At 43.3% G+C, this 12,484-nt stretch overlaps 1 protein-coding gene and 1 long non-coding RNA gene across 2 annotated transcripts in view; one reads left to right on the forward strand and one right to left on the reverse strand.

Moving 5' to 3' along the window:
* LOC122808952 overlaps positions 1-9,419 on the forward strand; it is a 185,971-nt gene extending 176,552 nt beyond the window's left edge. Inside the window, exon 3 of the long non-coding RNA XR_006365845.1 lies at positions 9,319-9,419. This is a non-coding gene — a long non-coding RNA (uncharacterized LOC122808952). The remainder of the gene's footprint in view (positions 1-9,318) is intronic.
* Positions 1-12,484, reverse strand: part of SRPK3 (SRSF protein kinase 3) — a 2,415,720-nt gene that overhangs the window by 588,969 nt on the left and 1,814,267 nt on the right. The window lies entirely within an intron of this gene.

Here is a 12,484-nt window from a genome sequence, read left to right on the forward strand (position 1 = left end):
CTGACAAAACAGTTATCGACTGGAGTAATTATGTAAGGGATATATGTACCATGGAGTTGGAAAAACAAGAGAAGAAAATGATCGGAGGGCCAGGGCATATAGTGGAAATCGACGAAAATTTATTTACTCGGTGGAAAAATAACATCGGTCGTATCCTACCTCAACAGTGGATTTTCGGAGGGATCTGTAGGTAAACGAAAGAAACGTTTGTAGTAAAAGTGCCTGATAGAACTGCCTCTACATTGTTTGACCAAATACAAAAAAATATCAAAGAAGGTAGCATTATATACTCAGACTCCTGGAAAGCATACCAAACAAAACAACTAGGAAAAAGCTGGCTTCAGCCATGACAAAGTTAATCACAGCTACAATTTTGTTGACCCTGACACTGGAGTGCATACACAACATATAGAAAGAATGTGGGGCTCAGTAAAGTGGAGAAACTAGAAACAGCGCGGTACTGCACGTCACCATCTACATTCCTTTCTTGTTGAGTATATGTGTCGTGAAACACAACTATCACATTCAAAAGACTGCTTTGAACAACTATTAAAAGCCATCGCTAACAACTTTCCTCCACAAAAAAACAGAAAATCCATACCAACAAGTACCACACCAATTAACCAGCCAACTACTTCTAAGCTCTCAACAGTAAAAAACAAAACAATACCCAGTGAACAATCCACATCATCTGAACTATTACACTGACAACCAATAGAACAACAGCCAACTGAAGAATTTATAATTAACAATATTAAACAGTAGAGCCCTAACAGCTATGAAAATTAATGACATTCGAATATACCGAATATACATTACAACCAAGAAAGAAGGAAAGCAGTACTCTGAATTTACTTGTATTAAACTGCATATGTACCATTTAATAAATACAGATGTTAAGTTGTCAATCTCGCCTTCATTCTTGCTTGATGGGTTCGGAGCCGATCCTCGGCTCCGACTCGGCACTTGCTTTAGCTCGAGAACTCCTTTTACCAGCTCGAGGCAGCCCCATATCCCATGATGCAAGGCAGTAAGTACCCAGATCTCGTTTGCCGCTTCGCTTAGGAGGTCTTCTTTTTACCAGCTCCTGGTAAGTTGTTCACATTTGTGATTTTTCAAGCCCCTTTTTAGTCTAAAACTAATTTTTTGATAGTTTAAATTTATTTCTACCCTTTTCTGACAGAAATTCCCTGTCTCTTTTAATTTTTTGTTAGTCAATTTTCCCTATCCCATCCCCCCCCTGTTAGGGTGTGTGTGTTGGTGTTTTATAGAATACCTCTTGGTATTTTGTTTAATTTAATTTTGACTGGTGTGTCTGTGTGTTGTGTTTTTCGGCACCATGTCAAAGGAGAGGGTCTCAGGTTTTAAGAAGTGTGACTCGTGCTGTCAGAAGATGTCTCTGACAGACGGTCACACTTCTTGCCTGTATTGTCTGGGCCCTCTTCACCTGCAGGACTCCTGTGCTATTTGTCACTCCTTCAGCCAGAGAGTCCTGCAGGAGAGACGTAACAAGTTGATTCTTAGGGGCCTTCTTAAGCCGGAGGGCTCTCCGGCTAAGTCGGCTCCACCAAAATCAACAAAACCTGCCAAGGCCCAGGCTTCTGTATCTAAGCCTGCGGCCTCGGCTCCGCCTCGTACTGCGTCGAGATCGGCTCCGGCTGGAGCCGATTCTGGCTTGACAAAGCTTTCGGGACCGATGGCTATTGGTGCCGAATCTGTATTGTCGCCGATGTCGGCTCCGATCGGTTCCGACACCCATGTGGCACAGGCATCGGTGTCGGCTCCGATCGGCTCCGACACCGTTACTTTGGTGGCTGTATCGGCTCCGGCTGGAGCCGATACATCGAGGCGTTCTGTCGGCTCCGAGAAGTCGGCGCCGACAGGATCGATAGTGTCGGCTCCGATGGCTCATTCCAGGAAGAGGTCGAGGTCTCCTTCCTTGAAGCCGATACTTTCGGCTCCGGCTTCACCTCTTCTATCGGAACGGAGCCATCGGAGCCGATCTTCAAGGTCATCCAGGTTGTCAGATCATGACCTAGAGAGAGTGGTCAGTAGATTACTCAAGTCACAGGTACTGGCCCAAATGTTGCACAGTCCGTCTCAGCAGACGACTGTTGGTCCACACCCCGTTACAGTTCCTCCTTCAACTCTACCCCAGAGCTTGGAGTTGGAGTCTTCGGGCATGGTTACTGCTACGGCTGGAGGACGGATACCCCCTTCTGTTCCTTCAGCCTCTACTCTTATCTCCTCTTCCTTAGAGGGATTCGGTGGTCGGGCTTCCATGGTCTCCTCCGAGGGGGTGAGTGGCATGGGAGCCTTGTCCGAACCCGCTCTTCCCTTGGAGCCTCGGCCTTGGTGAGCTCGGCTCCGACATCTGCCTCGGAGACTTCCCTTCGGTGGTCCCTGGAGTTCCTAGCTCTTGAGCGGGTTCTCTCGGACCTGCCTGGGAGGAGCATTCGAGGTGATGAAGAGTGTACTGGCCACTGGTATCAGTCAGCAGTCTGTTCCCGTAGCTCCTCCCTCTATAGTACCTGTTGACATCTCTGCCACTTCTCTTGCTACAGGACCCAGAGATCCTACGCCTCAGGTTTCCCCATTGGGAATTTCCCCTCTTCCGAGGATTCTCCTGATGTTTGGGAGATCCTCCTAGGAAGAGGACTTGTAAGAGGAAACATGTAGACTCCCCGAGTCTGTCACTTGGATACTGACTTTGATGAGTCAGAGGGATCCCCTAGATCCCCTCTGAGGATGTCTCCTTCTCAGACATCCTAGAACTTCTGAAACAGAGGAAACTGGCCCACCAACAATCCCTCTGAGGATGAGTCAGTATACCTAGAGGCGTTTGGATCTCGGCCCTCCACCTCCTGGGTGTCTCCGCCTTCGACCCCTTATGCAGGTTATTGCACGAAGGCGTGGGCAGCTCCTGACTCTGTAGAGCCAGTCCCTAGGAGGCCTTCTAAATTTATCACTGCCCCTAGTGACAAACAATTCCTTACCAAGGGTGTCCCGCTGATGCCATGGTGGTGGCTGCGGCCACCAAAAGGAACTTGCAGATCCTTCCGTGCCCGTCCATCCTCCTAATAAGGACTCTAGGACCATGGATAGATGCAAGTGGATGTTTTCCTCAGCGACCTTTGCTATGCGTTAAGCTGAATTATCTTTGTCACTTCACCAGACTCCAGAGATATCCTGAAGGAGCTGGGAGAAGTAGTTCAGGATCCTACAGCTGCAGGGGCTCAAGAAAGATTGCTTCGCAGCTAGGAACCCTCAATTCCATTGCTAACTCCTCCATGCGGCTAATATCTTATGCTGCGGATGGAGCGAGTAGAGCCGCAGGCACAGGTGTGGCTCTTAGGCGCCAAGCCTGGATGCGGCTATGTGATTTTCGGATCCCTTTAAGGCGTCCTTCACAAATTCTCCCTTTGATGGGTCAGCTTTGTTTGGCCCTCAGGTGAAGGAAACCTTGACCAGGTGTGAGCAGGACGGCAAGACTCTTTCTGCTGTTGGAGTCCGTTTTTCCACCCCTTCTAGGCCTTATCCCAAAGGACAGAAGGGTGGGAAGATGTGGTTCTGTAAATCCCAAGGAGTCACGCCAGATTCACGTGGTCAGTTTACCCCTAGAGGCAGAGGGGTAACAACAACAGACGCTCTAGAGGCAGAGGGGTCGAAGAACCAGGGAAACAGGGAGCCTCTCTCTGATAAGCCCTTTCAGCATCCCTGAGGTGTTGCCCGGCTGTCCCTCCTTGGAGGCAGTCGGGGGAAGATTATCACTGTACCCAGAAGCCTGGCATTCCCTCACTCAAGACAGATGGGTACAGTCGATCATATCCAAGGGTTACATAATTCCTTTCGAGGAAAGTCCCTTCCCTCAAGTTCCCTTCCAGATGTACCACCGGTCTAAGGGAGATTGCAGAGTTAGAAATCGCAAAACTACTGCAAAAAGAGCCATTCAGCCAGTTACAATAGACCATTCAGAGCCGGAATCTACTCAAGGTTCTTTTGGTCCCCAAAAGGCGGGAGACTGGAGACCAATATTGGATCTCAGCAGACTCAACAAGTCTGTCAGGAAGACAAGATTCGAATGGTCACTCTTCAGTCAATTCTGCCCTTCTTACAGAAGGACAACTGGATGTGCTCAATAGATCTTCAGGATGCGTACTATCACATCAAAATTCACAGACGCTCCAGGAGATTTCTCCGCTTTCGGCTGGGGTCCAGTCACTTCCAGTTCAGAGCCCTGCCCTTTGGTCTCACTACAGCCCCCAGAGTGTTCACCAAATGCATGGCAGTGGTCACGGCTCACCTGAGACGTCAAGGATTCCAGGTGTTTCCGTATCTCGACGACTGGCTCCTGTCAGCCACCACCAGGCATCAGCTTATACAAGCCAGGGATTACACAATAGACCTTTGTTCTCATTTAGGCATCTCAATCAACTTCGAAAAGTCATCCTTATCGCCCTGCCAGTCTATTACCTTCATAGGCGCAAACTTAAACACTGTTCGGATGTCAGCTACCCTTACAAAGAGTTTCAGACATTCAGACTCATGTCAGGATCATTCTGGCCAGCAAGAAAGTACAGGCCAGAATGGTTCTAAAGGTATTAGGTCTCATGGCTGCGACCATTACTCTTCTTCCCCTGGCTCGATTCTACATGCGCCTCCTTCAGTGGATGCTGTTCACACAGTGGTCATACCAGCAACTCCCAATGCGTCACCAGATTCTGGTGACACAGACATGCAAACAGCATCTTGCTTGGTGGATCACATCGTCTCAGGTTCACCAAGGCAGGTGCTTTGTACCCCCGTCCCCGATAGCCACTGTCACCATGGATGCCTCCCTGATCGGGTGGGGGGGTCATTATCAGGGCAGGATGGTTCATGGGACGTGGCAACCGTTCGAGTACCATCTGCACATAAATGTCCTGGAGATGAGAGCAGTGCTTTTAACGTTGCAAGCCCACAACGACTTTCTTCCTGTAGGGACAATTGCAGTCCACACAGACAACATGTCTGTAGTGTGGTATATCAACAAACAGGGCGGAACCAAGTCCTACCCCTTGTGTCGAGAAGCGCGCAGACTTTGGCAATGGGCGATCTCCTCTCATCGGTTTCTGGTAGCAACGCATATCCCTGGGAAAACCAACATCATAGCGGACAGATTGAGCAGAGCTATCCTCATGCCTCACGAGTGGTCTCTCAAGCAATCTATAGCGGAAGAGATTTTTCTGGAATGGGGTCGGCCATGTTGCGAGCTTATTGTTACTCCCCAAAACAGCAAATGTCCAGACTTCTTCAGCCTCTTCCCTCTATCAGGCCATCCCCCCAGAGACGCTCTGACCCAGGATTGGCCCCAGGGACTTCTTTATGCCTTCCTCCATTTCCTCTGATCCCTCAGGTGATCCAGAAAGCTACCGTTTTGAGAGCCAAATTGATTCTCATTGCCCCTTACTGGCCTCGACAAGTTTGGTTCCCGTTCCTCCATCATCACCTTTTGGTGCAGCCGTGGCATCTGGACCCAGTGCCAGATCTACTGATTCACCAATCCGGTCAGCTGCACCGGTCAATCCCTTCTCTCAACCTCACAGCATGGTTGCTCCACTTCCTTCCTTAGCCCAGGCTTCCTTTGATCTCTAACCCAGTTAGAGACATCATAGTAGCTTCACTAAAATCCTCTACCAGGAGGATTTACACAAGCAAATGGAAACGTTTCTCTTATTGGGCTAAGGCCCAAAATATTGATCCTTTTACTGCCCCTGTTCAGGCAGTTTTGGACTTCTTAGCAGAGATTTTTCATGCAGGCTCCTCTTCTTCCACAGTCAGAGTTCAATTGGCTGCTATTTCTAATTTTCATGTCGGGATAGCAGATCATAATATTATGTCCCATAGGCTCTGCAGGGCCTTCTTGAAAGGAATTTTCCTACTAAAGCCTCCAATCAGGAATCCTCCTCCTCAGTGGGATCTAAATTTAGTGCTGACATCCTTGATTCTTCCCCTTCGAGCCAGCTGTTTCTTGTTCCCTGAAATATCTTTCTTGGAAAACTTTATTCCTAGTGGCTATTACATCTGCCAGGAGGGTGTCTGAACTTCATGCTCTTCGGTTCGACCCCTATTTGATTTTCACAAAGACAGAGTATCTTTGAGGACTAATCCATCCTTTTTACCTAAAGTCGCTTCAAAGAACAATCTGAATCAATCCATTGATCTCCTGTATTTTTCCTAACTATTCAGATAGAGCTGAACAAAAGCTACATTATCTTGACGTCCACCGTCAACTTAGATATTATTTGGATAGAACAAAAAATTAGAAAATATGATCAACTTTTGTTTCCTATGCGGATAATAAAAAAGGCCTTCCTGTTTCTAAAGTGACTTTGTCCAGATGGCTTTCTTCGGTCATCACTGAAATTTATACACTCAGGGGAAAACAGCTGTGCTCAAAACCTAAAGCACATTCAACTAGGAGTTTAGCTACTTCTACAGCCTTTCAAGCTAGACTTCCTTTGGACACTATTTGTGCGGCGGCCACTTGGGCCACTCCTCACACTTTTGTTTCCCATTACAAATTGGATTTGGCCTCCAGGGACAGAGCCAGTTTTGGCTCTACAGTCCTCAAGAGTTTGTTCCATTGAGCCACCCAGGATAGAGGTGCTAGGGACGCGGTCCCATCAAGCAAGAATGAAGGCGAGATTGACAACTTAACATTAAGAAGTTATGTACCTACCATAACGTTCCATGTTAGTTGTCTTCTCGCCTTCTTTCTTGCGACCCTCCCTCCTTCCCCCTGGCCTGGACAGACCTTGTATAAGAAACTATTATACTAAGGACCATTCAGACCTGGTCCTTTTTCCATCTGTAAGTTTCTTCTTCCTTTGGGAAGTATATTTTGCTTGGTGTTATTGCCCTTTGTCAACAAACGAGATCTGGGTACTTACTGCCTTGCATCATGGGATATGGGGCTGCCTCGAGCTGGTAAAAGGAGTTCTCGAGCTAAAGCAAGTGCAGTGGAGCCGAGGATCGGCTCCGAACCCATCAAGCAAGAAAGAAGGCGAGAGAAGACAACTAACATGGAACGTTATGGTAGGTACATAACTTCTTATTTAACCATTAAATACTTTTTCTTAATCACTTACCTTGTCTCCATTTTCTTCTTCTTCTTTTTTTTTTTTTAAGTAATCCAAGAACTGAATAAAGGAAAATACAGCTGAAAAATAAATCTCCACATATGTAACACATCCAACGATAAATCCCAAACCAAAAGCTCCTTCGATAACCCCAACGATAGCTCTAAAAGTCTTTTGCAACCAAACTAAGTTCCAATAATAGCTCCCAAAGTCTTTCGATAAGTCCAAATTAAAAAATACCATAGACTGCCCCAACGATAAATCCAAAAATCTGTTTTAACCCAACGAAGTTCTAACGATAGCTCCCAAAGTCCAAAAACACTGATTGTCCCAACGATATATCCAAAAACCCACAAACGAAGTTCCAACGATAGTTTCCCAATTCCTTCAATAGCTCCAAAACGTACACCACCTTCCAACGATACATCCAAAAGGAAAAGCACCTTGAACGATCCCCAAATTCTTCGATAACTCCTTACGATACGAACACCTTCCAACAACAGCCAGAATCGGTAAAATCCTTCAATAAGTCCTATGTGACCATCTCCTTCGGACGACAGCTCTGAAATGGAAATCACCTTCAAAGTTCACCTATAAATATACGTACCAACTTAATGCTCAATGTTTTCAGCACACTATGCACCTATCCAAAAAATTTACCCATAAAAACATAAAAAAAACCTCCACCAATATCCCAGCATACTTTTAAACACACTACCCTTCCCCAATACACTGTCTTTTCTAATATTTAAACTAAAGGCGGAAAGTACACTACATCACAAAATCTTGTTGTGATAATACGCAAGTACCATAGATATATATATATATATATATGTATGTATATATATATATATATATATATATATGTGTGTGTGTGTATATATATATATATATATATATATATATAATATATGTTTTGTGTGTGTGTATGTATATGTGTGTATGTGTGTGTGTGTATATATATATATGTTGTACACACACACACACACATACATGTATAATATGTATGGCACAGCTGATGAAAATTTGTTTGACAAGATATGGACAAAGTGGATAAACCCAGATGTTATGGTTTATTTTTGTAGTCACCTTTCCTTGAAAATATACTGTCAACGTACGTCTCTTATACACCTGCACTTTCTGCTTATTCATAAAAATGTATATGGAATTCCACTCCTTTTATGGTAGTATTCTTATGAGACAACTTTTTGAGTTTACAGTATCCGTTTTTATTAAGTGTTAGATATTTACAGCTGTTGAGCAAAAGTGGCATTTAAACTTCTCCAACAAATGGCCTAAGGTATGTATCTGTAAATTTCCAGTGCGTTTGTTATATAAATTCTCATTTCAATAGTATAATGGTTATCTATGTTTCTCTTGGATTTAAATTCATAGTGCTGCATAGAATTTTGCTTCTCCTAGAAGAGCTGGCATTATTAGAAGTTGAGTTTGAAGTAAAATGTAATGGAATATATGCACCTACCAGTGTGGAATGGTGCACGTGCTTTTGAGTATTCAACAAATCCAAGAGCTGCTGCCTAAGGGATCTAGCTTATGACTCCCTGTTATGTACACTTTAGTGGAAATTAGTTATTTTGATGCCAGTAGAAGTAAGAACTACTTTCATTACAGTTGTTGATTGTGGTAAAATGTTAATTCTTGGTACTTTACATACAATGGTATCCCATAAGCACGCAATACTTGTGTGCAGGCACTCTCACTCACACACTTGATCGGCAGCTAAATACTTCATATACTGGAACTAGCTCCATCACAAAAAAGCTAAGAATATACATCATCAACTGCAGTACCCCCCCCCCCATATTTCTGCATCACTAAATACATTTACCTCTGAGAAAGGGCAACATTGGGTGTAAGGAATAACTTCCTTTCCTCTGTTCTGTTGTCTTGCATTATCAAATCAGCAGTTTCTGCTAAAACAGGAATTAAACAAATCAGTTCCTGTTTTGTCAAAACACAGATCAACAAACATATATGCTTGGTAAGTAGAATAATTCTGTCTTGTTCTATAGATTTTCACAGAAAGTTATACATTCTGCCTGTAGCCTTAAATTATTGCAGTTGTACTTGAAATTGTGGCACCAAATACATTTGTCTAAACAGGGAAAATTAAAAAAAAAAAAACTTTTCTGGCAGGTTTGAGTATCTAACAGTTTCTCTCTCTCCCCTGTTTCAGCCTCCCCCAGCAAAATATGGAGGCAGGCACACAGTTACCTTAATACCAGGTGATGGAATTGGCCCAGAGCTGACACTACATGTCAAGGAGGTTTTCAGGTATGCAGGACCTGTAAAGAACTAAACAGAAATACATGGAGGTTTTGTTTGTAAAACATTATCTGGTTTTGAGTATCTCTCTGAAGTGGATGTATTCATTTTTCTCTTCTTCTTGCAAATGTTTTGTTTTATCTGTCTGTTTCTCTTTTCTTTCTGTTATGGAATTACTTTATGCTCCTTTGGTCAAGAGCACTCACCATTATACACCTCTGAGTTCCTATGCTGGATTAGTAGGATAAGCCTGGCTTTAGGATTTGAGTTTTTTTCTAGCTGTTTGCATAATTCTTATATTTTCTAGTATTATCACTATAATTCCAAGTTGTCTGCACTCTGAAAAGCAGATTGCTAAGTCCTCTCCCAGTGGGAAAAGAAATGAGGTGTAAAAAAAAATAGCCTGTAAAAGAGAACAATTTGGGTATAGTTCACTTGCTCTCTAGTCACTGCACAGCACTCCTTGGATGTCACCAAAGAAGAAATCTGGAGAAAGTAGGCAGAAATCGGAAAAGGAGAAGCAGTTCAGGTGTCAGCTTTTGTGCAGGAGATAGCTTCCTGTTATTTAGAGGAAAAAATAAATGCATTTATAAGTTTCTAAAATAAGTGAGATGCTGCAGGAATATAAAATGTCACATGTTAAATGGCTGGATAGAATAGAAGAAGGTGTAAATAGCTGTCCAGTTAAACTGATGATAAAACTACAGCAATCAGAAGTTGAAATGAAGGACAGACTATAAGGACTTTCAAGAACTGTCTCAAAGCATAGTGTTAAAATAGCAAGCAGATAGAACATGAAACTTTCTGCTGTACCAGAGAAACTAGAAGGAATAGACTGCATTCATTTTATGAAAGGACAACTAAGTAACTGGACTGGCATTCCACAGCAGGATTTGCTAATTAAAAGTGCACACCATAAGTATGCTTTAAATTTGTCCATGACAAAACAACACCTATATATTAGTAAAGATGTAGTGACATCAGCTGAAGGATCTGTTTCTCCCAAAAATGTTGGCAGATGGGAAGTGTATTAAAACTGGGGACATCATGGTGTTTGTAGAAAAATGTTATTCACTGTACTCTAGGCAGAAGAGAAATAAGTTTCATCACTGCATGTCGAGAGGCATTTGTGTGATTCATGTTACTGTATCTGTCTTTAGAATAATTTTTTCCTCAAGGATCAAAGACATTCTTGAATGTAGAACATGCTAAACAGAGAATAAAAGAAAAAATCAACAAAGCCAGCAAGCTGAAGGGGACTCTACTTCTCATTCTTATGATGGCATCAAAGCCCACAGAGAGAAGTCAGTGAAACAGCCTCCATTGCTTTAAAGGAAAACAGTTGAGCAACAGCAACAAAGGCCAAGAGCTGACTATAAAAATTAGGAATGTTTTGGATTTAAACCAGGGGGTGTTTGAGATAAGGAAGAGGATCAGCAAAAAAGTGAAATTGGGAAACAAATAGAAGAATTGTAAAGTGCAGTTTCCTTAAAATGCAGTTTAGAAATAAGAACTGTGCTTCTGCAGGAAGAAGTAGCTAAAAAGATTTGAAACTTGTTGACTCTTAAATATTCATGAGGACTATGAAGCTTAATTTCCACTTTGTCATTAATGTTTTGAAGATTAAAGAAGTGACTGAACATGCAGTTGTGAGTAAAAAAAAAAAGTTTTCTGTTCTTAATGTGTTTATAATAAATTCACTGAAGTAAATTGCATGTATTGTAAAGTAGTGCTATAGACTGTGCAGAGGTGTTTTTAATGTGAGGTGGGGGGGTCCAATAACTCCCCCTAGTATCACTATGGAACTGGTCCTCAATGCTCTCTATAATGGCAAGCACACAGGTCCAGACAGTATCCCAGGATGCCTTCTAAATTGAATGAAACATGACCCATTAGGCCTCTGGAATTGCTATTTAATCATAGCCTCCAATCAGGCTTCATTCTTTTTGAATGGATAACTGCATCAATCATCCCTCTGCACAAAGGTGGACCCTGTACAGACCCTGGAAACTACAGACCCACAAGTCTTGCTAGTCTTGTATGCAAAGCCATGGAAGGAAATAATCAATAATGACACAGGAAATCTCCAGACACTGAACCCAACCCAGTTTAGTTTCTTCAAGGGAAGGTCAAGCCTACTCAAGCTGGTGGACTTATTTGAGAAGGTTGCCAAAGCAACAGATGAGGGCAGAAAAATTCACACAGCCTACCTTGATCTGGCCAAAACATTTAACATTTTACCCCACAAACTCAAGAGGTGGAGGTTAGGTGTAAACCATTATGTCATTTGGTGGCTAGCCAGCTGGATCACAGACTGGACCCAGGAAGTTAGAATTGGGGAATCCACAAAGCGGCCAGTCACATGTGCTGTCCCTCTGGTATTGGTTCTCAGAATGCTCCTTTTTTGACATTTACATCTTTGAAGTCAAGGCCAGTGCCAAAGGCCTCTTGTTGACCAAATTTGCTGACTATTGCAAATTAGGATCAGGCATAGAATCCCTCACTGACACTGTTTTCCAGGCAGGGCTTACACAGACAACTAAATTTTGTCAGAGCCATGGCATGGACTAAAACTAAATGCCAAGAAATGCATAATAGTGTCCTTTGGGAAGTCATCCTCCCATGGTAACTATCATATTGAACGCAGCCCTTAGAGTTGACCCAGTATCAGGGACTTGGAGAAACACGTCAAGAGTCTAACTGTTGACCATCAAGAGTCTACAGTAGGGAGGAAATCATTCTGTGTTAAACTTATGAACAAGATATAGTATCTAGGTCCAAGGAGGTCATTGTTCCAGTGTAGTCAGCATTCATCAGACCTGTCATTGAGTACAGTTCCCCCTTTGGTATATACCTAATCAGGCACATCCAACAACTGGAATGTCCACAGAGGTTCCTCACCAAAAGAATACAAAGCACAAGTAACATGTCCTATGCAAATTGCCTCAGTCCTATCCCCTGTATTCCGTCTCCTACAGGCTGTTAAAGGGAGAGCTATGCCTGACATACAAGGCATTATTGGACTCCACCCACCCCTTAAAAAAACCCCCAAAAAACCCATTCCCAAAACCGAATTT

Source organism: Protopterus annectens, chromosome 8.part0 (genome assembly GCF_019279795.1).
Source record: "Protopterus annectens isolate FY-2018-M chromosome 8.part0, PAN1.0, whole genome shotgun sequence".
In the NCBI taxonomy this organism is placed as follows: Eukaryota; Metazoa; Chordata; order Ceratodontiformes; family Protopteridae; genus Protopterus; species Protopterus annectens.